Consider the following 25,122-nt stretch of genomic DNA (forward strand, 5'->3'; position numbering starts at 1 on the left):
CGAATCATGGCCAATAGCACTGGGGCAGGATGCTCCTGCCATTGTGTCAGAAGTGTCCCTTTCATAGGGAGGCATTTATATCCCTTCCGGGAGAGTATCAGATGGCGAATGACTGGAAATTAGCAATCAATCATTCATTCATTCAGTGCTGTTTAGTTATCTCTCGTATGCCCCACACACGTGCAGGACTTAGCAGATGCTAATGAAGCAGAAGGCATGATGTCTTCCTTCAGAAAACCCCGTTAGTTGGCAAAAAAAAAAAAAAATCCTACACATAATAGATAAAATAATCTTTGGTGTTGAGAAAGAGTTGGCCTTAGTGAGTCTTCAAATTGAGTTGGGTTTTGCCAAGAAGGTGTGTGAAATGGGCTAAACCTTGAAAGGTGGGTAGGATTTGAGTAAAAAGGAGGAAAGAAGAGGTGGAAAAATCCATAAACAAAAGCCCTGAGGTGAGCATAAATATGGCACCTGGAGCAGACAAGAGCAGAGAATGCATGTTGGAAATATCTTTGGGCCCGCTGGCTTCCGGGTGTGTGTCCCATTCTCCTGAATTGTGGCTTGCTGATCAACAAGAACCTACAAAGGGCAGATTCAGGAGGCGTCTTTGCTTCTAGAAAACAAAGCAACATTTTCCCATGATTTTTCTGCTTTCATAGCTCTAGAAGATAGTTTGCTTTTCTCCTTTCTGCAAACGGGAGACACCTTCTCTGAATTAGAGTATCGCAGTGTAGAATCTTAAAAGTGTAGAAACCTTGATGTTATCTAGCACGCAAGCTCCATGAAACTAAGGATTTTGGTTGGTTTTATTCACTCAGTGCTTAGCGTGATGGCTAGCGCATAGTAGGAGCTCAGTAAGTACTTACTGAATAAATAAGTGCATGAAAACCTAGCCTCCCGAACAATTGAGGAGCATGAGACTCCTGTTCTCGAGATACTTTGGCCCTTATTAGCCTGGGTCACATCCACCCCTTCTGACTCAGTTTTCTTATCTTTAAAATGGTGATATTAAAACCTGTTTTATACACCCCACAAAGTTCTGAAGATCAACTACGCACTCAATGTATTTTAATTTATTTAACTGTTCTGTACTAGACTAGGAGTTTTATGTGAATTTAGCTTTCAAGGAACTTAGTCTAATGGAGAAGGCAAAGAAAAATAAACAAAAAAGATCTCAAGTCAATGTGATAGTGACGAAGATAATGGTATGCATAGGGTATGGTGAACTCACAGACGGAGCAACTGCTAACACGGACAAGGGGGTGCAGGGCAGGCTTCCTAAAAGCTACAGTTGTGTGAGCACCTTGTTCAGGTAAGATTTATCGGGGGTAAGTGAAGGCGGCAGTACCTTCAAGGCCGAGGGTAGGTGTGAATGCCCACATGCCCAGAGGCTGGACAATTAACAGGTTGGGTGGAGGTCTGTACCTGTGTACAGGTGAGCACACACCCAGTATGTACTGATCTGTGCAGGGATTGGCCATGAATCCTTCTGGTGAAACTAAGTAAGCCGTAGAAGTCACGTAAAGCATTCTTTTCTAAATAATGACATTTGGACGTTCGCAAAGTTGTAAGTCACCTAGGGACATTATCTGATTCACGTTTTGGGTGGAAAAAAATCAGTGGAAACCTATACAGAGGATGGGTGGGGAAGAAGGTGAAACTGAAGAAAAACATTGATGAGGATGGAAATCCATTAGGGAGCTACTGAAAGAATTCTGCGAGAGATGAGGAGACTCGGGACCTGAAATCAGGTTAAGGGGGGAAAAGAGTTTCGGGGGCAGATTAAAAGAGATTGAGAAAGTGGACTCGGTGGTGACTGGCTGCCTGTGGGTTGTATGGAAAAGGGTAATGATCTAGGTGTATGATTTAGGTAGTTGAGGGGGTAATGGTAAACCAGACTCTAACAGGTGGAAGTCTCCCGTCAGTAAATAAAGTAGCACCCTATCAAACAGATCTATTTGACATAGCACCTCGCAAACGTCCTCAGCCTCTCCTCTCCTGTCCTCTGGCTTCAAACTTGCTTTTTCTACCTAAACTAACAAAAGGAGAGCAATTAAGCAGACTGTCCCACTTTAGAAGAGGGTTTAGTGATCCTCTCTTTGTACTAGAGCATACTTCTTAGAAAACTTACCTTCGACTGAGAAAGGTTTATTTGACATGTCCCTCTGAGAGGAAATCTGATAGATGTGGGTTTTCTTTGTTTCCAATAAGCTTTTAGCCATTACAGTAGGTTTTTTCCCTCTGATCAGCCCTTGGTCTGGTCTGCTCCATAATGCTTTGAATGATGGTGCTATTAACTATGCCTGGGACTATGAGATAAGGAGTAGGGGATCTGGGAGTGGGGGGTGGGGATTGGGTTGTGATCAGGGAGTCCAGGTTCTGACCCATCAGTCTCAAGGAGTCTCTGGGACATCCATAACATGTTAAGAGGGCCCTTGCCTGTTTGCAACTGGAGCTCAGGTCGACAGAGAAATGGCTGTGGAGAAGACACACAAAAGCTACAAAGTGTCCATGTCCTTTGGCCTAAGCAATAAAAAGGTCATCGGTGATATTTGCTATTGACAAGTGTGGAAGCCAGATTTCAGTGTTGAGGTGGTCATCAAAGGGAAGTGAACATTAGACAAACTAAGTGTAGACAATACAAAACATGTGTTTTTTTTTTTAATGAAGTTAAACATTTTCCATTAACTTCCGACTGTGAAAGATTTCGTTCTCATATCCTCCCTCCCTACATGTATTTCCCATCTGCTCTCTCAATATAGATATAGGACAATTTTTCTTGGCGGTGTATTTAGTCTTCACATTTTCATGATAATACCAAATGTTATGTGCAGCTGAGCCATGCAGACTACTATGATTATATATCCTTTCTTGTACAATGTTGCTTCCCTAGCATTACTAATTTTTCTTAATTTTTTGCCTGCTTAGTTTCCTGTATCCCCAGAACAAAATCAACCCAGCACACTGTCTCAAAAGTGTCAACATCCCTTCAATATTTTCCAACATATGAGATATTCTATCAATTTTGACCTCTTGGAGAAATATCTTCTGTGGTCCTCCATTTTCCTATCCCAATGTGGACCGGTTGTCTTCTTTGCCCACTGTAGCTATGTTATCTGGGGCTTTCCCATATCATCCTGGGCCTCTCCTTCTCCTGTCTCCTTTGTTGGTGTGGCTGTTTCCTTTATCTTCTGCCTTTCTTTCATTTTGTCTCTCCTCTACGTTTGGTGGAAAAAAGTAGTACCATAAATCCTGGAAAAGTATTTGGAAGTACCCTTATTCTAAATTGCAATCTGAGTATGTCTTTATTCTTTACTCACATTTAATCTATAATGGGATGATACACTTTCTAGGTAGATCATTTTCCCTCATAATTTGAAGGCATTTTTCCTCTTGTTTCCTAGCAACTAGGTTGGTTTAGATTTCTATGGCATTCTGACTTGAGTCCTTTGTTTGTGTGGGTAATCTGATTTGTATTTTTTTTCTCATTCATGATTATTAGGGTCTATTCTTCACCTCCAACATTTTAAAATTTCATTCCTAATGATGTGATTCACTTTGTGTCATAGATATTTGTGCTGGGTACTTGTTGGGCCCCTTTCAATCTGGGAACTCACGCTCTTTGGTTCTATGTAAATTTCTTATGTAATTTTCTTCCCTTCATTTTATCTCTCTGGACCTCCTGTTATGGATATCTACTCTTCTCGACTGGTTTTCAGTTATATTTAACACTTTCAGTTACATTTAATACATTTCTGCTGTATGTTGGTTTGTATGTCTTACTTTGAGTGAGATTTTCTCAATCTTATTCATTGGTTCCACTGATACTTTTTTAAACATAGTTTAGATATTTTTAACAACCAAAATCTCTTTTTTAACCTCTCTAAACATTCTTTTTATAGCTGTATATTTTTGTTTCATTGACTTACAACTTTTGTCTTTTCAAAGTTTTCAATTATAAATATAGTTTTTGTTTTCTTTAGCTCTCTGATTTTTTTGTTTGTTTTGGTATATCTTTCATATTACAGAATTTCCTCAAATATCTGATATTCTTTGGTTTTTTGAATATTTAAAAACAATTCACTAAAAACCATTGGGGAGGGTGCCTGGATGGTTCAGTCGGTTAAGCATCTGACTTAGGCTCAGGTCATGATCTTGTGGTTGGAGAGTTTGAGCCCCACATCAGACCCTGTGCTGACAGTTCAGAGCCTGGATCCGGCTTCAGATTCTGTGTCTCCCTCTCCTTCTGCTCCTCTCCCCCTCAAAAATAAATAAACATAAAAAAATAAAAACTTTTTGGAAACTTTTTCTGCTGCAGTGTACCTTGTGGGCCGGTGGGGTTCTCTATAGGGTGATTTTATTGGTCACTTTTTTTGAGACTCCTCATATCTCAGAATCTTTCCTAGTGTATTAGGCAGATCCCTCAAAGAAGAATCTGTGGTTTTCCATAGGGAGAAATAAACTTGATTACCCCCTGGCAGTCAAGTTGGAGTAGGAAAATAGGGGGGGTCTTCACATACAGTGTAATGTAATGTAACATTCCTGTTTCAGTGCCATGTTCCCACACTCTCCTGAACCTCATGTCTTCAGCTCTAGAATGTCTTTGGTTCGATAAATCCAGAAGGCAGCCCCTTATTCTTCTGCTGGAACAAAGAATAGGCAGATGCACAATTGAATGGAGGGAGAGACGCAGGCTTCTGCATCCAACTCTCCTACAAAGACTTCTAATCAACTTTGCTATTTTCAGTCTTATTTCCACGATCATTTTCAGAAGTTATCACCTCAAATTCCTGATCTTTTCTCAGATAGGGTAAATCAGTCTTTTTTTGTTTGTTTGTTTTAACTGCCAGAGGAAGTTTTCTCTTTCTCTATCCTGCTAAGTCAGCCTAATGTTCTGCTTGTTCCCTACTTTGCGTATCCTTATGATATGTCATTTATATTTCAAACTTAACGTTCTAATACCAAACTCTTCTTCTCCATCCAAACCTGCCTTTCTCATGTCCTCATATCAGCAAATGGCACAATCACCTGGTTGCTGAGATCTTCTTATTTTCTTTCTTTTACCTTCTTATTCAATCCATCAGCACATCTATTGACTTTACCTTCAAAGAATATTTCACTTCTGAGGTTTCATTACCTTTACAACTATTGACCTGACCAACCCAGTATTATCTGTCACCTGGTTTACTCTTAATAGTTAATTCTATTTTTGGCCTGCTAAGAACATTCTCTACACAAAAGACAGAGTGATCTTTAAAAAAAAAATAACCTTTACTTATTTTTTGAGAGACAGAGAGAGATGGAGCATGAGCAGGGGAGGGCAGAGGGAGAGGGAGACACAGAGTCTGAAGCAGGCTCCAGGCTCTGAGCTGTCAGTGGAGTGCAGGGCCCAATGCGGGGCTTGAACTCACAAACTGTGAGATCATGACCTGAGCCGAAGTCAGAAGCTTATCCAACTGAGCCACCCAGGCACCCCCAGAGTGACCTTTTAAAATCAAAATCTGCTCATGCATTTCCATTGTTCAAAGTGATCCACTGACTTCCCTTTATCTTTGGAATAAAATCCAAGAGCCTTTCCGTAGCATTATATGCTCTGTCTATTCAAATTCTATCTCCTGTACTTGACCCCCTGTACTTACTGCTCTCTGCCGTACTAGCCTTCACTTTTATTGAAGATACCGAGCATTCTCTTGTTTCAAGGCCTTTTGCTTCTGGTCCTGTTACCTGAAATTCTCTTCTTGCACATATTGTGATTCTGAAATCACAACATTTTCCATTTTCTAACTCCTCACATGTCACAACATATGTTCCTCAGTTCCAGAGACTGCTGTATCCACTGCTCTATCTCCAGTGCCAAAAACAGTCCTGATACATAGTAGGTGCTCAATAAATATTTGTGGAATGAATCACTGAAACTCCAACTTAGTGGAGTTTCAAGTGGACGTGTCAATAAATGCATGCATTCAAACAGTCATGTTTAACTGGAGCATGAACATTTTTTTTATTAAAGGAAATAAATTGCTAAAGAGCTACAATTTCAGCTTCTGTTTGAACATTTCAAATCATACAAATTCACCATCTTAGAGGCAGTGAATTCTACCTTTAGGGAGAGGTAATATATTTATATATTTTATATATAAATATATATGATATATAAATATATAAATATAAATATAATATTTATATTATAAATATATTTATATATTATATATATTTATATATTATATATATTATTTATATTATATATATTATTTATATTATATATATTATTTATATGTATAAATAATATATATTATATATAATATATAATTTATATATATAATATAATATATAAATAATATAAATATAAATATATATTATATATATAAATATATATAAATTATGTTCACCTTACAAATCAACAACAAGAACAACAAAACCAGCAACCTGATTGAAAAATGGGCAAAGGGCCTGGATAGACATTTCTTTAAATAAAATACGTAAATGGCCAATAAGCATGTGAAACGATGCTCCACGTCATTAGTCATCAGGAAAATACAAAGCAAAGTCATAATGAGATGTCACTGCACACTCATTGGGATGGCTACCAGTAAGAAAAACAGAAAATAACAAGTATTGATGAGGAGTGAGAGAAACTGGAGCCCTTGTGCACTGCTGGGAGGAATACAAAATGGTGCAGCTGTTGGAATTAGTATAATGGTTTCTTTAAAAATTAAACATAGAATAACCATAGGATCCAGCAATTCCACTTGTGGGTATACATCCAAAGAATGGAAAGCAAGGGCTAAAACAGATATTTGTACATGTTCATTGGGGCATCATCAACAATAGCCTCAAGATGGGAGCAGACCTCATGTCGATCAATGGATACATGGAGAAACAAAATGTACATACGATGGAATATCATTCAGTCATAAAAAGAAGTGGAATTATGATATGTGCTACAACATAGATGAATCTTAGGGACATTATGCCAAGTATGCCAGCCACAAAAGGACAAATATTGTGTGATTCCGACTTTAGGAAGTCTCCAGAGTAGTCAAATTCATAGAGACAGAAAGTACAACGGTGCTGCCAGAGGCTGGGGGAAAGTGGGAAGGGGGAGGTATTGTTTCATGGGTTCAGAGTTTCAGGTTGAGAAGATGGAAACAAACGGGAGATGGATGGTGGTGACGATCGCACAACAATGTGCGTGAACTTAACGCCGCTGAACTTGACACATAAATGATTCATACGGGAAAGTTCATGTTAGAAGTATGTTACCATGGTTCAAGAAAATAGCTGTGTTCAGCTAAAAGAGGCCAACTGGAAAATTTTATCTGAAGGAGCTTTATAGCCACAGGAGGAGAAACTCTGATGATAGTAGTGGGAACATTTAAAGATAATAATCAGCGATGGATCAGAAGACTCCAGATCTTCTCTTTGTCAGACTCATATTCCCATCCACGTGCCTATAACCTTTCCTCCATGACCTGGCTCCTTGTTGCTCTTCTCTATCTGTCATCCTATTTAGGAATGGCAGAGAACCTGGAATTTAGTCACATTCAACGGCAGCAAGGAACGTTCTCAGTGTTTCTTTCGTGAAAATGTTAAGCACTTTGAGATGTTATGAGGTATTTTTGGAAATGAAAGATTTCATTGCCAAAGGAGCTAAACAGTTATTGTTTTTGCAGGAGTCTTCCAAGCATTTAGTCAACTAATGTGCACTGTCGGTTTTCAAGAGCAGGAGGAATATTCAGGGCTCCTCTAGCATTTTTGGTCACAGCCTTCTTTTCTGTCTTGGCAGTTGGCCATGGAACACTTGTTTGGGGGAAGTTGTCACTAGCTTAACTGCAAACTTCGTTGCATTTGCTGAGTCCCCAGTTCATGAGTGTTTGTACATATGTACTCCAAGCGCAAGAATTACTTCTGGATCTAAGCTATGGAGCGTGTCAGTTCTTGAAAAGAATGTCCCTGAACTGTCCTCTGAGAAAGTCAACGTGATTTCTTCTGGTATGGTACGGAAACATATGCTCTGCATACACGAGAGATGCCGCCACCCAAAACAACTCTTGCCTCACCATGAGACACATCATGTCACTTGAGTGCCACAAATCATGCTTTGAATTTTCCCAAGGCTCTCAAAGCACACAACTTTTATATGCAGGTCAACCTGTATATATTTCTTATTCAAAATCCAAAATTGCCAGATGTCTCTTGCAACCGGGGACTTTGTAAAGTTTAGAAATATAATGTCTATGCCATTATGTTATACCCCCCAGCAAGTTCTGGATACCTGCCCTGTAAATGAATGCCATGATACTGGCTGAATATTCATACTCTCTAGGATAAATAAAGACTATAAATAAACACACTAGTTTCTACCAGCTTTTGTTGCCGAATGAGTTTTAGTGACTCACTGAGGATAACTTCTGGTTTCAGAGTTTTTTGGATTTCAGAATGGTGAACAGGGATCATAGACATGCTAGTGTAAATGAGGGCGGGGGATTAGCTAACCGAGTTTTGCTAACAACAGGCTCACGTATTTCTCAATATTCTGATCTTTGGAGGAACAGTGGAGAGGTTTCCATAGAGAAAATCCTTAAGGAATTGGGGCAGGGATAATTGCTCTGAAGCCTACATTATCCAACCTCTCCTGCTTGACTGTCTCTAATACAGACTTCGACAGATGGACTCATTTGTTCAAACCTGCCACCTTCAACTGGGTAAGGTGGAAACCTCCAAGTTATCAGGAGAGAAAACAAAAACCAAACCAAAACAAAACAAAACAAAAAAAACAGTGAGGGTCAAGTGGTCATGCAACCTAAGGTCACCCAGCCAATCCAAGATGGTAGCCTGATAAGGGAACTTTCAGAAGTGAGTAAGTGTTCTTTAATTTATGCCGTGGGATAAACCAAGGGCCAGAAGTTAGAAGGTGTGACCGTGTTATTACTTACATGACCTTAGGCAAAGCCCATACCCTGGATAGTTTTGGTGTCTCTATTTAAACAATGAGGACTAAACAATTATTTTATGGTCCATTTCGTATCTCCAGTCAAAACAACATTATCCACTAATAGGTTAACTGCAGGTGAAATATCTGTATTTCAAACAACTAACAATGGCGTCCTCCTGCTTCTGGAGGATATCCTTCCAGGAAAAAATGCTACCCTGGAAGACACGCAGGGAAATTCATTTCCTCCATCCTTCGGGACATTTTACCCTGCTCATAGCATACTGTAGCATATATTAAATGTCTCCAATAAGGACTTCATTTAGATTTAATAAGTCAGAATTGCAAACATTAATGAAATGCCAATAGAGTGATTAACAACACATGCTTTGAAGTTCCTCAAATATGCACTCCCCCCCCAAAAAAGAGAGAGAGAATTTATAAGAAAAATGTCCAGACATAGAATGTTACCCTGTAGTTTGTTTTTTTCTTTCTCTTTCGGAGTTAAAATATCTCTCAAGAGCTCAGGACTGAACAAACAGAAAAACATCAGGAGAATTAAAACAAAAAACAAAAAACAAAACAAGGCTGAATTTCAGTCACACCGATCTCAGCAAGAAGCAAAAATAAACTCCTTTTAAATGATGTTTCTTTTCCACAGCACTCAGAAGCAGATTTGGTAAAAAGTAACCTCAAAACAGACAAATTCATCCTTCACCCCCTCCTCCCCTGAACTTGGACCCCACTTTTGGCCTCTGCTCTTATTTATTGATCCTGTAACTTCTTCCACATTAAAGATTCCTAGGATCTCTCTCTGTCTCTCTGTCTCTCTCCATTCTTGGGAGCTACCTAAGAACACAAATAAGGGAACAGAAGTGGTCTGCTAATTTTGCATTATCCCAATTTCAGGAAAATAGCACAGAACCATCCCCTTGGAGCTTCCCTGGTCCAAGCTCCCCCTTTCTTGATGAAGTCTAGAGCAATGAAGTGATCTGGTGGGTGTCACAGCTAGTATGTGAGAGAGGTGACCAATCACAGGTCCAGTACCGGTACCTCTCTGCCCAAAACCGCCTGTTCCCTGCTGTCCCAGATGAAAACAGTAGAGGTTCCCTCGCAACCCCCCGTTGCCGTAAATACCTCTGTGGAATAGCATTGAGTTAGGAACTCCCCCGCCGCCCGCCTTGTGAGCTGCGTGAAGCTGGGCCCTTACAAGTTCAGCACCTGAGAAAAATTAAGGGGAGGATTGAAAATCACATCCAGCTGGGCGTTAGCATGTGTTAAACAGGGTTTTGATGTTAAAGGGTTTTAAGTGCGTGACTGGTACACCTCAGGGCAAGGCCCGAGGTTCCCTGAGAATCTGTTCTTGCTTTTCTTTCTTTTCGAGTCTAATCGGTCCCATTCCGTTTTCAATTCTCTTTCTCACTTTGCAAAGTGCCAGACAAATTACTGGTATCCTCTGTGAGCCTCTGGTTTCTTTTTGGTTTCTGAACGCATACCCTCTTGAGGATACTTCAGGGTAGATCTCGCTCGACACAAGATTTTCACAAAATTTTCGGGATGTAATTAAAGCAAAGACCCATTGGTGACTTTTCTAGCCCTTGATTGATCTTCCATTTTCTAATCGTCTTCTGGAATGTGTACATTTTCTTCATGGTTAGAATGCATTTCCTCCAAAACTCTTTCTCGTTCTTTGGTTTCAACAACGTGCTATCTGAACGGTGGACTGTCTCGAGGCGTTAAGATGATCAATACAAAGTTGCTGATAGTCAACTATTTTTGAACTGTAAAGAATGGCAACTTCGTTTGGTTCAACCCCATAAATTGTCCTTTGGAATATACTCATTTTAGCAGAGATTGTTTTTCTTAAAGAAACCGTGTAATAAAAACCATGATCCTTATTGAATGTTATAACGTGGAAATGAAAATATTTCAAGGAAAAATTCTGCTTAGACGATTTTGTTTGTTTCCTTATAGTTCAAGGAATCTTACGCCTCAATTTGCTGGCAACCGTCTCCAGGTTTTACCTGCTGTCCAGCATTCCCTCCAATTTAGCATTTGCTCGGCATTGTTCACTGGCTAATGAAGTAGAGATATTAATTGTTGCATTAACAGCACTTTGTTAGGTTGGTCTTAGTGGACCTCTACTCTGTAGCTAATAATGCCTCTGCTCTGATCTCTAGTATTGTGTGAGCTATGTATATATTGAATGGAGGTGTGAACTGACTGTGGGGTTATATCACTCCTTTAAGACACAACTCGCAGATGCCTCGTTTTCAAGGGAGGAACGTCAGATGCTCAGTGATGAAATGCACTCAGATGCAAGTGGTGTGGGATGGTTCATTTTTTCTGGCCTTGAGAGGTGCTGGTAGAGGCATTCATAGTTGCTGCCCTGGTGGCATCTTGATTTGCCAGCCAGTTGTGACATGGCCTTGCCCTGATTCCTGCTCTAACCTGAAGGAGGCACAAAGCCCCCAGGCCACCAGTTGGCAGGATCAATGACAAACATGGGAACTTTTGTGAGGTATAAATGAAATGTGTGCCTGAACTGAAAACTGGGCAGTCCAGTGTAGATCAGGTACTGACTAGTGTGAATGCTTTCGCTAAGGTGATGTCACCACGGATAGGGTATAATCTATGGCCAATATTGTAATGTTTGGTGATACATTTTTTTTCTTTGGCAGTAAACCTTTTTGACAGAAATAAGTCCAAGAGGGAGAAAAGTGCACCAATGAAAATTCAAGGACCAAGTTTTCATTCTCATGGAAGTTGATGACGAGTGCGTCCCTGGCACACAACATTTGTCCACATTCACCGTCCACCCCAGAGGCTGTGGCGCGGTCACTGACCACATGGCAACATGACAACACAAAACTGTTGAAGAAGCACCAGCATCCAGAGAGTTCTTAGTTTAAGAAGATCACGCTTGAAGGCAACGGCTTAGTCTCTGCCGTTCTAGAGGGTGTGTTTACAGACAATAATGTGAAGCTTGACTTTTTTATGCACACTTAAAAAAGGAACATTCTTCTAAATTATTTTCTCTGCCTTTTTTTATGCCGAGTTTTCTTGTGTATACAATACAAGAACTGAAGTAGTAACTGTTACTGTGTTGGCTCCTTTTACAGAAGAGCATATTCAGTAGCAGTTAAATGATGACAGTTTTACATTAGTGCGATCAACTGAGTTTCTCAGCTGAGCCACAGAACGCAGAAAAGTGACTTGAGAGACTGTTTTCTCAATTTTCCCAAAGATGGTACATAACTATACCATTGCAGATGTGCACGCCATTGCACACAATGGATGCCTTGGAGCATCAGAGTTTAATTCTCTGAAAGATTCCTGGCTGAAACAGGCTGAGTCATATGTTTCAAATCGCAAGTCCCTAAAGATGGTTCCAAAAATAGTTTTTCACCCACCCAGTCATGGAATCAAGTAATCTTCTGGAAGTTCATTCTTCCAGAGGTGAAATTTCTGACATTATTTTGAATGCTACTGTCATTTCGGGAAAATGTTCAATATTGAAACAAAATGAAATACTCTGTGATGACAATATAAGCACAAAGTTTGGTGGCTCACCCCCTCCGGATGATCAGTGTTTGTTACTAAATGGAGAGACCTGTGGAATAGAAATGTGCATGGAATTAGTGACGAACATATTATTCAGATTGCATCCATCCAAACAAGCCACAGTATTCCATAGTCAAAAATAGAAGCTATTGCTCATAACATTTACAACTATTCTTATAGATACAGCTAAAACAATTAAACTTAATGTTTTGTTATGAAGCTGATGTTGAATACAAAAAAATAAATAAAAAGGGGGTAAATGTTTTGCTGTCAATGAGCATATTTTACAAATGTTAAAAATTTATGTAAATCAGCTTACATGTTCTATAAGCTTGATTTTTTTCTTTTGTTTTCTTTCTTTCTTTCTTTCTTTCTTTCTTTCTTTCTTTCTTTCTTTCGTGTGTGTGAATGAGTTACCTGATTTTAATTGCATTTTGTTCCAAATCACTTGGACATCTGTTTTGAAAATTTTCGGGATGTTCTGTTTGTCAACTGGCCTATAGCTGCTGCTGTTCATGGTAGCTGGGGCCCAGAAATTCCCGGGCCAGCATAGCCACAGCCAGGGCCAAGGACCTGGGAACCAACTTCCTTTGTAGGACAGGTGGGAAGCAGAGGTCCAGCAGGTCAGCTACAGTCAAAAAAAAAAAAAAAAAAAAAAAAAAAAGAATTTTCAATAATTGGCACACTATACAACTTCAGTTTTTGAAGGTTTTAGAAAATTGGAATTGCTACAAAGTTTTCATGCAAGACAATCCTGAAAACGAATACAAATGCAGGAGAAGAATTGATCTTGAATACCAGCGTGGGGAATATCTTGTCTGATGAGGCTGTGAGGTTTCAACATATGTAAGCCTTCATTCTGAATTCAATAAGACCTTGAAATATTTTGGCTTTGGGGAATAGTCTTTTCATGGAAACTTTATTTTTAATTTGATGCATTTATATTTTCTTCCAGAATGGAAATAAAGTTGAGAAGACTTATGATTTTGCAGCGTTTGCATTTTATGAGACATTTATTTTCTTTATTAAGTTTTTTTTTTAATCTGAGTATAGTTGATACACAATGTGACTTTAGTTTCACGTGTACCACATGGTGATTCGACTTCTCTATGAGTTATGCTATGCTTGTCAAACGTGTAGCTACCATCTTTCACCATACAACGATATTACAGTATCATTTAATATATTCCCTATGAATGCCTTTCATTCCCATGACTTATTCCTTCCATGCCTGGAGTTCCGGTACCTCTAGCAACCCCTCACCCATTTTGACCAGCCCCCAGCCCCCTCTCTTCTGGCCACCATTTTTAATGTGGCAAATAGAGACACATTGTTTGAAGAGTTTGATCCTATACAAAGTGAAAGTAATTTAGATGGAAACCCACAAATAGAAACTTCGAAGACATTTGAGCTGAAATAGTTGTACACTTCCTTACAAAGAATTAGAATTGAGAGTATTCCCTATTTAGCAGTATTTGTCTGGCCTCACCTGACCACCTGGAGATTTTTCTTACTAAAACATAACAGGGTCTAAAAGACAAGTCAACTGGCAATGCCAGTAATTTCAAATTTATTAAACAAAAATTCAACTTTTAAAAAGATTGCAAGAGGGGTCGCCTGGGTGGCTCAGTCGATTAAGTGTCCAACTCTTGATGTTGGCTCAGGTCATGATCTCACGGTTGTGAGATCAAGCCCCTTGTTGGGCTCCACACTGGCCATGGAGCCTGCTTAAGATCTGCTCTTTCCCTCTACCGCTCTCACTCTCTCTCTCTTAAAAAAACAAAACAAAACAAAAACAAAGAAGAAGAAGAAAAAGAAAAAAAGAAAATTGATTGCAAGAAAGTTTAGGACAAAATTTAAAATAATAGGACTGTCTTAATAAAAATAAAGTCTTCAAAAAAATATTTGTGACACTTTTAGAGGTTGCTACAGCTAAGAAACTGATTAAAGTCTATAAAGATATTCCAAGGCAGTGCCTGGGTGGCTCAGTCAGTTGAGTGTTCGACTCTTGATTTTGGCTCAGGTTGTGATCTCACAGTCATGGGATCAAGCCCTGTGTCTTCTTCACTGACAGCACGGAGCCTGCATGGGCTTCTCCCTCGCTCTCTTTCTCCCTCTCTCTCTGCCCCTCCCCCACTTGTACACACACACACACACTCTCTCTCTCAAAATAAATAAGCGTAAAAAAGATATGCCAAGAATAAGTACTCTGCTTATGTTTCTAAATGTCCAGAAAATTAATATAAATAAGTTTTACAATTGTGGCCCTAATGTATGTGATATTGTGCTTCTGAGAGAGTTCTGAAAAGTCTTTTTGAATACAACAATCTATGAATGTGATTGTTTCAACAGCACATATACTAAAATTGGAATGATACAGAGAAGAAGAGCATGGCTTCTGAACAAGGATGACACGAAAATTCGTGAAGGTGCCATATTTTTTTTTTAATAGGTGATGGGGAGTAAGGAGGGCACTTGGGTGTTAAAAAAAAATGAGTGTTGTTGATGACACTATAGCCACATCATATTCAAAGAAGAAATGCTAGATGTCTGATTTCTAGATATAGGGTGAGGAGGGATACAAATGAAATGTAGGGCTGTGGCAACTCAATTGTTATAATCTTTCTAACAGCAGAAATAACTTTTGCAACAGTTCTGGTCCTGCAGATGATAAGAAAGGTTAAGTGGGGGGGGGGTGGAGGTGGGGGAGGTTGCTGTGGCTTTCACTTTAGTTGATCAGAAAGGATGAAAGGTGAGACTAGATATATAAGATTTTAAGAATTAAGAATTAGATGTATTATAGAACAGTTACATTGGTAAATATGATATATTAGCAGTATAGTAGCTAAAAGAAAAAGGTGTCAAGATAAAGGACATTTAAGAAAAGGAAGAAAACTTCTACTGCAGTAGGAAAATCAGGAAAAGAGGAAATGAAGATGGCTGTTGAAAGGTTTATTTCTTTTGACACTATTTCATCTTAGCCTAGCCTAAAACGTGATATGTTAACATTCATTAATAGAAACTGATTGAAAAGGAAAGTTTCCAATAGAGCTGTAAAGCAGAAAGGAAAGAATGGATGAGTGTAAGTAATGCTATGTAAAAATGAATTTTTAGGGGCTCAGTCGGTTAAGCATCTGATTCTTGATTTCGGCTCAAGTCGTGATCTCATGGTTCATGAGTTCGAACCCTGCATTGGGCTCTGTGCTGATGGCGCAGAGCCTGCTTACGTCTCCCTCTCTCTCTACCCCTCCCCTGCTTTCTCTCTATCTCTCTCTTGAAATAAATAAAAATAAACTTAAAAATGGATTTTTAGAGGTTCCTATGGGTACATCACCTCCAGCATTAGCTTTCAACAAAAACAACAGTAGCAAAAGACCCTAGTGATTTAAACATGAGGTTATTGATACAAATGTGTGCTGGAAATAAAGGCACAATTAACATTCAAAGATTTATTATTAGGTTAAGAGCATTTTGAATCAACTGTATTTTATGTACATATAAGATAATGTCTTAAAGGAAATGTAATCTCTTATTTCCTGCATGAGGGGCATGCCTCTTGGAGACACTGGTTTTTGTGACATCTTCATGTCCTAACCATGTACAGAGGCATGGGAAAAAAATGAACAAAAATATAGATAAATAAGGCATAGTTTTAACCTCAACTAGGTAGAAAGAATGACACAGATTTCTTCCAAACCACACTTTCAGATTATGAAGATGAGTGGAAAAGGAGAGAATGTTAACTTTGGCAAATAAATATGTTTAGAGTTTTCCAACCTTCTTGGATTCTCTTCCTTTCAAAGTAATGATTAAGAGGAACTTAGGAAACCTCAATATGTTGTAGAGAAGGCTTTCAGAATAGGACTCGTGAGACTTAAGTTGTTGTAGTTGTTGTTCTTTATTCTGGACAAGATAGCAGTGACGTTGGACAAAGTAATTGGCCCCTGGGTCTAAGCTTCTTCACTTCTCAAAAAAGAAGTTGTGCAAGATGACAGCTGAGATACTTTCTGATATACAATTTTTAAACCTGTGTAGTGATAATATGACCCATTTATTCAAATGGAAAGATGCAAGGGGTAGGACTGATGAGAGCAAAGGAACTGTCCAGGGTGCTTAGAAACACTGGGGTCCATTCATTCTCTGGAGTGATGACCAGAAGACACAATATGATTCCTCCATCTGTTATCCATTCAAAATTTCTACTATGTTAAATACATAGTAAGCTATTCTGTCAGTGTCAAGTGGATACAGTTCAACATGAGATCAATTTCCTTTTGCTTAAGAGGGGAATTGTATATTTAGAATCATCTCTTTCTGTTTCCAGCTAGGCCAGTCATTTCATTCAGTTATTATTCAGAGGAAGATATCATAGTAATTTTCATCGCATACCTGTGATATTAATTTTCCAGGAGGTATATCAGGGGATATGAGGATTCATACATTGTTAAGAGGTAGGAGGGGGCGAGACTTTGAAAAATATACCTTTGATCATGGCACAAAAATGAGGATAAAGGAAAGAGAAAGAGATGTAAGACTGATAATGGGAGCTAATTATAATTAAGCAAGCCTGAGTTGCTTGACCAGGACACACGGGAAGGGGTTGTAGTAAGTATTTGTGGGTTATATTAACTTATTACAGCATAACCTGGTACTCTGGCACTAGTTGCTACAGCTTCTTCTTTTCTTTTTTTAATTTTTTAAAATATTTATTTATTTGTGTGAGAAACAGACAGACAGGCAGAGCGTGAGCGGAGGAGGGGCAGAGAGAGAGGGAGACACAGAATCCGAGGCAGGCTCCAGGTTCTAGGTGTCAGCACAGAGCCCGACGCAGGGCTCGAACTCACGAACCGCGAGATCATGCCCTGAGCCGGAGTCAGACGCTTAACTGACTGAGCCAGCCAGGTGCCCCGCCAAGTCCTCTTCTTGATAACCTTCTTTGTGTAGAGAGTGCAATGGGAATGTGAAGCTGGCGAATCTTAGTGAGATGTAGACCTACTGAGTGGAAAGTGGGGAGCTGGGAACCCCTTGAAGCTAAAACACTTGTACCAAGTCAATATCTTGAAATTTTACTCTTGTGCCTATTGCTTCTTCCTGGACCTTCCTTAATCTCATGCCACTCTGACCTTTGCTTCCTTTCTTCTTCTATGCTGAATTTGAAGCCAGAGTTTCAGTCTCTTGGACTCTGGGACACTGTATTGTTGTGAGGACAAATGTCATCTTTTTCAGTCAACCCTCCCACCAAACCTAGGCCTGAGATTTCTTTTCACTTTTGAGCATACAAGATGGCAACTAGAAATTCAGCCTGGTAATTATCGTAGCACAAAAAAGACTTTCACTTCTCTGCATTTTATCCCTGTAACAGACACACCATTTCTATGCAGCTTACACACAGGATTTCATAGGGCTCTGGGCTTGGAGGGGTATATGAGAAATAGAAATTGCTACTGTGTTAAACTCAAAGTTGCTTCTTCTTTTCAATGACCAAGGCTTTATATCTTAGCCTGTATTCTCTCCCTAACCCTTTCTTCCCTGAGATGGGTGTTCTCCCAAGATACTCATCACATTCTCATGCACGTGAACTTTGGGTAGGCACGACCATACCCGATATACCAATTCCCCAGATACATGTTCAGACACACACAAATCCCAGTCGTTGGTAAAATTTAAGTTTCATTTCAAGGTGTCTCCCTCTTAAGTTAGAAGTGTTCCCTTCCAGGAAAGAGGAAAAAGTATGTAGGCAGCAGCTTCTCAGGTTGCTCTATTTGCTGGCATGAATATCCAGGCTGAGGGCTATAGACTGGGATGTGAAGTTGTAGGTTTGGTGTGACCAGTAGAGAATTTAGGCAAATGTGATGCTCAAAATGACATGACAGCATCATTGAGGTCACACTGTGGTGGCACAGAAGATCGTCAAGGTAGAGTCTGGTAAGAATTAGATAGTGTCAGTGTTCCTGCTTAACACAGAAGGAATTTAGCCTCATCAGAGGATTTGGAGAATGCCTGAGATAACCAAGAGAGAAGCCCAGCCACACAAACTTATCCAGTGGAAAGAATTAATAGGAACTAACCCTAAAGACACCTGAGGGCCAGGACTCTTTTCTGGGTACACTAGGTATCAGGTTACAGGTTACAGGTTTCTGGAGAGAGGATAACACAGAAACCGCAGAGATGACTGGCAGAAAAATCTGTGATTCCATTTGCTTAGGCAGATAACAAATGAGAGAGAACATTTTGGAAGATGTTTTGCTTTTCTTTCTTTAGTCTATCTCAAGTTTGAGGCTTTCATACCATAGTCACAGGAGGCTGTGTGGTAGGTGATCAAAATTGTGAATTCGGATTTTTCTTGAAAAGACAGCCTCAGGATTATTCAACATCCTGCCTATGATTTTGGTTTTCCTCCTATTTTCATATGTCCTGGGTAGTTTCTCCTTATCTGAATGATTTCTTATATATTTATCTGGTATTTCTAGGGATTTTGTAGCTGGGAGGTTTTTATAGTCTCTGCGCCATATTGGTAGAAGCAGACTTCCAAGTCATGATTGGACATTTAATAAGTACTCTCAGGTAAAGGAACAAGCTGCAACAGTGGATAATGAGTATATCTGATAGTAAAGCTTTCCACAAAATGGGCCAATAGAAATGTCAAAATAAGTGGCAGGGAAAATAGTGGCAGGATGGGTGACAGAAAGTAAGGTGGAATCTGTAGGGTAGTTGGGGGAGGCATCGCTGTGAAGGGTTCAAAGAGAATGAGCAGGAAAGGAGTTCTGAGATGGGGAATGGTATTTAGATACATCACTTGTAGGAAGCTAGTTTCTATAGGTGTTGAGAGAAGAACCCAGCTTACAGGTTTTGGGCAATGTGTGGGAGGAGAACAAGAAATGTGACTGAGAAAGGAAGGTGAGAGATAAAATGGTAGTTTAGGTGGGAAATTTGAAGAGAGTTTTTTTTTTTTAAGTTAAGGGAGGTCATCATCAATTTGAAGTTTCATTCACACCTCCACTAAGTGTTTTCTAGAGCTTCAAAATAAACCAAGCGTTGCTTATTAACCATCTCCTCTGATTAATATTGGACTTTAAAGTATACTTCACAATTTGGGGCATTACCTGTTAAAAATGATACATTAGTTCATAGGTAAGAAAATAGGGATCATGGTCTAAAACCTTTAAAGCCTTATACCACTTAAAATAGTATTCTTGTCTTCAATTCTCCTTTGCATACCTTACAGATGATTATAATAACATCGGAGACTCTGGTCAATGGAGCTACATAAATGTGAACAATTACACTTTCATGTTAAAATGCATCCAACACTGAAAATGGCAAAGCCCTAATGAAGTATCTAAGAGCAAGAGGGTTTGGAGAGGACCTTATGGTCTTTCTCTAGAATCTTTCAAAGACCATGGACTATGTACTCAAGGAGATGTCATAACTTTCATACCTTGATTTTGCCCAGGAATATTTAGTTCTACTCACTGAACTCATGAAACCCAGCTGCGTTTCTCAAAGAACCAGCTGAAGGAAGTGGGCAGTAGTGGTGACGGAGACGCAGAAATAAAAGACAAGAAATGGTGAGAAAGCCAGCGTGGAACAGGAGGGGGGATCACAACTTCACACTGTTTGTAGTATTTGTTTCCCTGTGCATTCTCAGGTAGGGTGACTAATTAAGTAAGGCCCTTTGTGATCTCACCACCAACTTCTTCACTAAAAATAGGATTAGGCTGGTTTGAACTTGCCGTAAATCTCATACAAATCAGCATCGGATGCCTGTACTGTCCTTTGACCGTGTGAGGTTCTGGACTCCCTGGCAATGCCCATTCCCATGAAGCTCTTTTGGCTACAGGGCTGGCGTGCCCATTGACACCCACTTCTCATCATCAGCCTGGCAGAGCCCAGTGAGTCACGGCGACAAACAAGGCAAGGACCACAAGCATTCCCCAGCATTCCACATGGTCGCCAAATGTTGTGAGGCATAAAGCTGCTGGTGGTAGTCTGCTGTTGGCCGGGATGAGATTAATTAGGGAACAGGATAAACATGGACGCTGCTTTCCGATAAGTGGAGGGCAGCCAATTGAGGCCAGGCCTTCAGCCTGCCTCACAGAAATCACTCACCCTGAGGGCTCATGGAAACACACGCACTCACATGTACTTAGGAAAACTTTTCTCCAACCCCAAATAGAGCCAGGGGAGAATACAGAAGGCAGAAATTCTCAAACTCTATTATACACGTCTAAATAAATGGATTTTAAAAATAACCTGTGATTAAAAGTTGGATAACAGTAAGCCGAATTGACCATTTCTGCTGCTGATGTTGACTGAAGAAAATATTTGAATATATTTCCATATGAAAAAATAGAGGCAGAGAATGTATGGCTTCTTTCAAGATAATCCAAAGTGGTACTGTTTTATTGGGGCCACGGATATTTTTGAGAGGCTGATGAAAACTACAGACAGTTTCTCTAGAAAAAAATGCATGCACACGCACACACACACACACACACACACACACACACACCTTTGCACTTTCTCTGTAGCTCATTTGTGGACCCATATATAGGTTCAGGTTAGAAATCCTGGCATAGTGTGTCATAGAAAATATCATATGGGTTAGTAAAATCTGAAAATTTAGTGAAAGCTCTCTATGTACCTGGAATTTTATTAGGTACCTGATGGATATTATTTCTAATTTCCTAACAATCCTGCAAAGTAGGTAGCATTGTCTCTCTCTAATATTAATTTTTTTAAGCTTTTAAATTTATTTTAAAAGAGAGAGAGAGAGAGAGCTGGGAAAGGGCAGAGGAAGAGAGAGAGGAGAATCCCAAGCAGGCTCCTTGCTGTCAGGACAGAACCCAATGCAGGGCTTGAACTCACGAGTCATGAGATCACAACCTGGGCCCAAACCAAAGTTGGATGCTTAACCAACTGAGCCACGCTGGCACCCCACCTCTCTTTAATAGATGAGAAAATTGATGGTAAGAAAGATAAACTAACTTCACAGGGAAATACTATTTCCTAGTGGTTAGGAGGCTAGAATCTGGGGTCACATTACTTGGGTTCAAATCCTGTTTTTTCCCACTTAGAAGTTAGAAAATTCTGGGCAAGTTGCTTATCCTTTTGTGTCCGCTTCATCAGCCATCGCTGGGGATAATGATGGAATGTACTTTATAAACTCTTATGAAAATTAAACGATACAAGACAAGCCAAGTGCTTAGGACATTGACTGGCACATGGTGAGCACTAAATAAATATTTGTTGTAATGGCTCTTATGATTAAAGATCACAAAGCTGGTAAGTAGAGGAACCAAAAATCAAACCAAGTTTTGTCTGGCTGGAGCCACCATACTTTCTGCTATACCGTGCAAGTTTCCAAACCTTGTCTTACTTTTGCTCTTTGGTAAATCATGTAATGTTTCTAAATTTTAGTTTTTGTGGCCATAAGATATAGACAATGGTACTAATAATAAAACATTTCCCTAATTTGTTGGGAGGATCCTATAAAACAAAACCCAATAAATACAGTTTGGTAAACTGTCACTTGCTGTGCCAATATCCATTATTATTATTAGTGATGAATGAATCAATCTGACTCAAAGCAAGGCTTTATATTTTAACTCCCACATTTGTCATCGTGGAATTAAAACTTTGTCACATGCACTCACATCCAAATCTATCTGGATGATGCAAGTCATTGGAGGACAGTCACACAACTGAAACAAGAATTCCACAGTCTTGACTTGATACAAGGTAGTGTTTAACCACCCCACTGGATTTTCAATAGCATTTTCCTAAGGTAGAGAAAAAAAAGCATTTTTAGTAAAACAAATGTTTGAGAATCACATTTATGTTTATCTAAAAACTGAGAGAATGGAGTAGTAGCCAACAAGTTCGTTATGTTGGCACAGAAATGTATTTTTTAAACATCAAGTTCATTGTCCTCGGCTGGAATGCATGATTTCGGTTACTTTTCAAAAGGTCAGTTTATTTCTGGGAGTAATATTTCTGCAATGCTAAGAATCAGAAGTCAAAAGGGGAAAGAGGACATGGCCTGTGGAATAGATCATATCCCATCCTGGGATCCCTTAGGGAAGCTTAGATACGAGAGCTTAGCTCTCCTAAAGTGGAGACTTCCACTCTGGAATGGAATTACGATGTTGCAAGAGATCCACGTAATCAAATTTCATTCCATTTTGTTCACAGGGTCTAATTCCCTAGACATCAATTCAGATCTCCTCTCTGCCAATTCATGTCCATCAACTCCTTTAAGAAGAAACTCACAGTTTACATCAGTTTACATCAATTGACCAGGCATAGATTGAGTGGCTCATATGAGCTAGATGTGTGCATGACCCCAAGGCAAAAGGCATGGTTTCTGTTCCGAAGCTGTTCAGCCTAGTGGAGAAGATGGTTCTGCCGAAGACCCATGTCAGGACCCGCAGTGTGGTTGGTGCCCAATAAATGTCTGTTGAAAGAATGAGTTCATGCTAATAAAACTGTAAAGTGTTATAGAAAACGTGTTGCTGGGAAATTCGCTCTTTTTGTGGGAGGTGGCAGTCAGGGAAGCATTCCCAAGGGAAGTGACATTTGCACAATCTGGGTGGCAGCGCTGGAATTAGCTGGATGGGAAGCGAGTGGGAGTTATTTGAGAAGCTCACAGAGGTGTGCAAGCGCAGGGTGGGCTGAGTGGGCTCAAACAGAGCTGCTTTATTGAAGTTTTCATGTGTGAGTGAGGAAGGGAATGACGACCAGCAAGATACACAGGGAGCAAACTGTCACTGCTTTAATATTCTAAATAAGAGGAAGTCTCAGTTTATTCCGTACTAAGGGGTCCCAGAGAGTTTCATATACTCATCTCTTTCTTTCTGTCTTCCCAGAACTTTGCACTCACCAGAAATTACTGACCTAATGCCCACATGAGCAGAATTTTGTACTGAGTCTAAGAGTCAGACATTAAAGCCAACCCCCAACCCGCCCCAAGGCTTGAGCTCACACCCCCTACTTCACCACCTATAGCTCTTTCACTGCTGTGCTGCCTTCTTCCATCGGTGCCTGAGCTCTGGGAAGCCGAGTGGCCAAAGGGAAGGCTGGTGGTGTTACAGAGCTGGGGCTGGGCCAGGGGCAGGGTATAGTATCCTGCCAAAACTCACCTCAACTGTGGAGGGGTGGCTGCTTGCACTGACTTCCTAAAGAAATGCCAGTTTGGGTACCCTGCAGCCAGGATACTTGAACCCGGAATGGATGAAAAAAGGAAACTGAGACACAGAGCTACCCTATCAGGACAACAGGCAGTTTGCTTAAGATGTAGGGAGAGAATTTCCTGAGCTGGTTTCAGATACTGATGATGCTTTTGAAGAATTGCCTGTGACCTCCTATGGGGATGTGCCAAGATCAAGAAAGGGGTTCATTGTATGCTGGATGGTTAGGACCTTTTTTTCAAAAAATGTTTATGTATTTGTCTTCAAGAGAAAGGGGGGGGAGGGGCAGAGAGAGAAGGAGACAGAGGGTCCGAGATGAGCTCTCTGCTGACAGCAGGTCAAACTCCAGAACTGCGAGATTACGAACTGAGACGAAATCAGATGCTTAACGGACTGAGCCACCTCTGCGCCCCTGGATGGTTAGAATGTCTTATATGGGTGGCCATGTCATGGCACCCTGTGCTTATGTATAAAGTTTATAATTACTTTTTAATGTCTGTATTTCCAACTATGGTATAAATTCCACAACAGTGGGACTAGTGGGTCCTGCTCCTTTGATGCTGTAATCTCAGCGCTTAGCTTAGTAGGTGCTCAGCAAATACTACTGATGGAATCTTTGGATATGTGTGTGTGTGTGCGTGCGTGTGTGTGTACTTTCTGGCCCTGTAGGGCATGTAATTAGGAGTTGCGTTGAGACAGAAAGGGTGGGCAAAATCTCGACTAAAACTGGAATCCACTGGAGTACTTTCCCTGAAAGAAGGAATACGAAGACTCTTCTCGCCTGAAGGGAACTACTCCTTTTGAAGTTGTACCTGAGGGAACCAAAAAGAACTTTCTGCACTGTTCTGCCAGAGAACACGATCCTCCCCTGAGTTTCCTTTCTCCCACAGGCCAGGACTGAGCTTTTGGTGTAGCAGACACTCAGGAAATGCCTGTTGAATTGAATTTTTAATGTGCCATAGCAGAACGCAAAAGGCAGGACATTTCAGATTTTTCAGAAATGAAGGAAACAATTTGGATAAAGGTCATAAGAAGGAAGAAGACTGCTTCACAAGTACAGGTTTCGATTTGGAAGTTAGCCCTACCCTCGTATTACATATAGGGATTCTGAGATCCGCCTGGTGAAATGTTTTGCTCATCCAGGCAAATGCACGATGCGGACCCAGAACTCGAACCCAATTTTCTGATCTCCTCTCACACCCAGCCTTTCTCCTTTTTTTAGGAGGAAGAAGGTAAGCACGGCTGGTCTGTGACTGGAAAACAGGCTGAAGGTGGTGAAGGCAGCTGAATAAAGAGTTCAGAGTGTGCACCTTATTAGCCTTGATTTCCTCTTAACTTTGAAGTTCTCTCCAAGGCCTTGGGAGTTTTCTTTTATTCATACACATGCAGCTCTGTACCTCCAGACGGCTCTCCAGCTACACACACATACATATCTATAAT

At 40.1% G+C, this 25,122-nt stretch overlaps 2 long non-coding RNA genes and 1 other non-coding gene across 3 annotated transcripts; 2 read left to right on the top strand and 1 right to left on the bottom strand.

The window, feature by feature from the left end:
* Window positions 1–1,936: 1,936 nt before the first annotated feature.
* On the bottom strand, window positions 1,937–3,694 carry LOC113593156 (uncharacterized). The gene is made up of 2 exons (XR_003413206.2): window positions 2,129–3,694; window positions 1,937–2,027 (listed from the first exon to the last, which is right to left on the bottom strand). It is a non-coding gene; the product is annotated as an uncharacterized LOC113593156 (long non-coding RNA).
* On the top strand, window positions 2,332–25,122 carry LOC128311901 (uncharacterized). The gene is made up of 3 exons (XR_008290569.1): window positions 2,332–2,535; window positions 14,846–14,922; window positions 24,905–25,122. It is a non-coding gene; the product is annotated as an uncharacterized LOC128311901 (long non-coding RNA).
* Window positions 14,830–14,936, top strand: LOC113593271 (U6 spliceosomal RNA). Its single transcript, XR_003413362.1, has one exon. It is a non-coding gene; the product is annotated as a U6 spliceosomal RNA (small nuclear RNA).

Source organism: Acinonyx jubatus, chromosome D1 (assembly GCF_027475565.1).
Source record: "Acinonyx jubatus isolate Ajub_Pintada_27869175 chromosome D1, VMU_Ajub_asm_v1.0, whole genome shotgun sequence".
NCBI lineage: Eukaryota > Metazoa > Chordata > Mammalia > Carnivora > Felidae > Acinonyx > Acinonyx jubatus.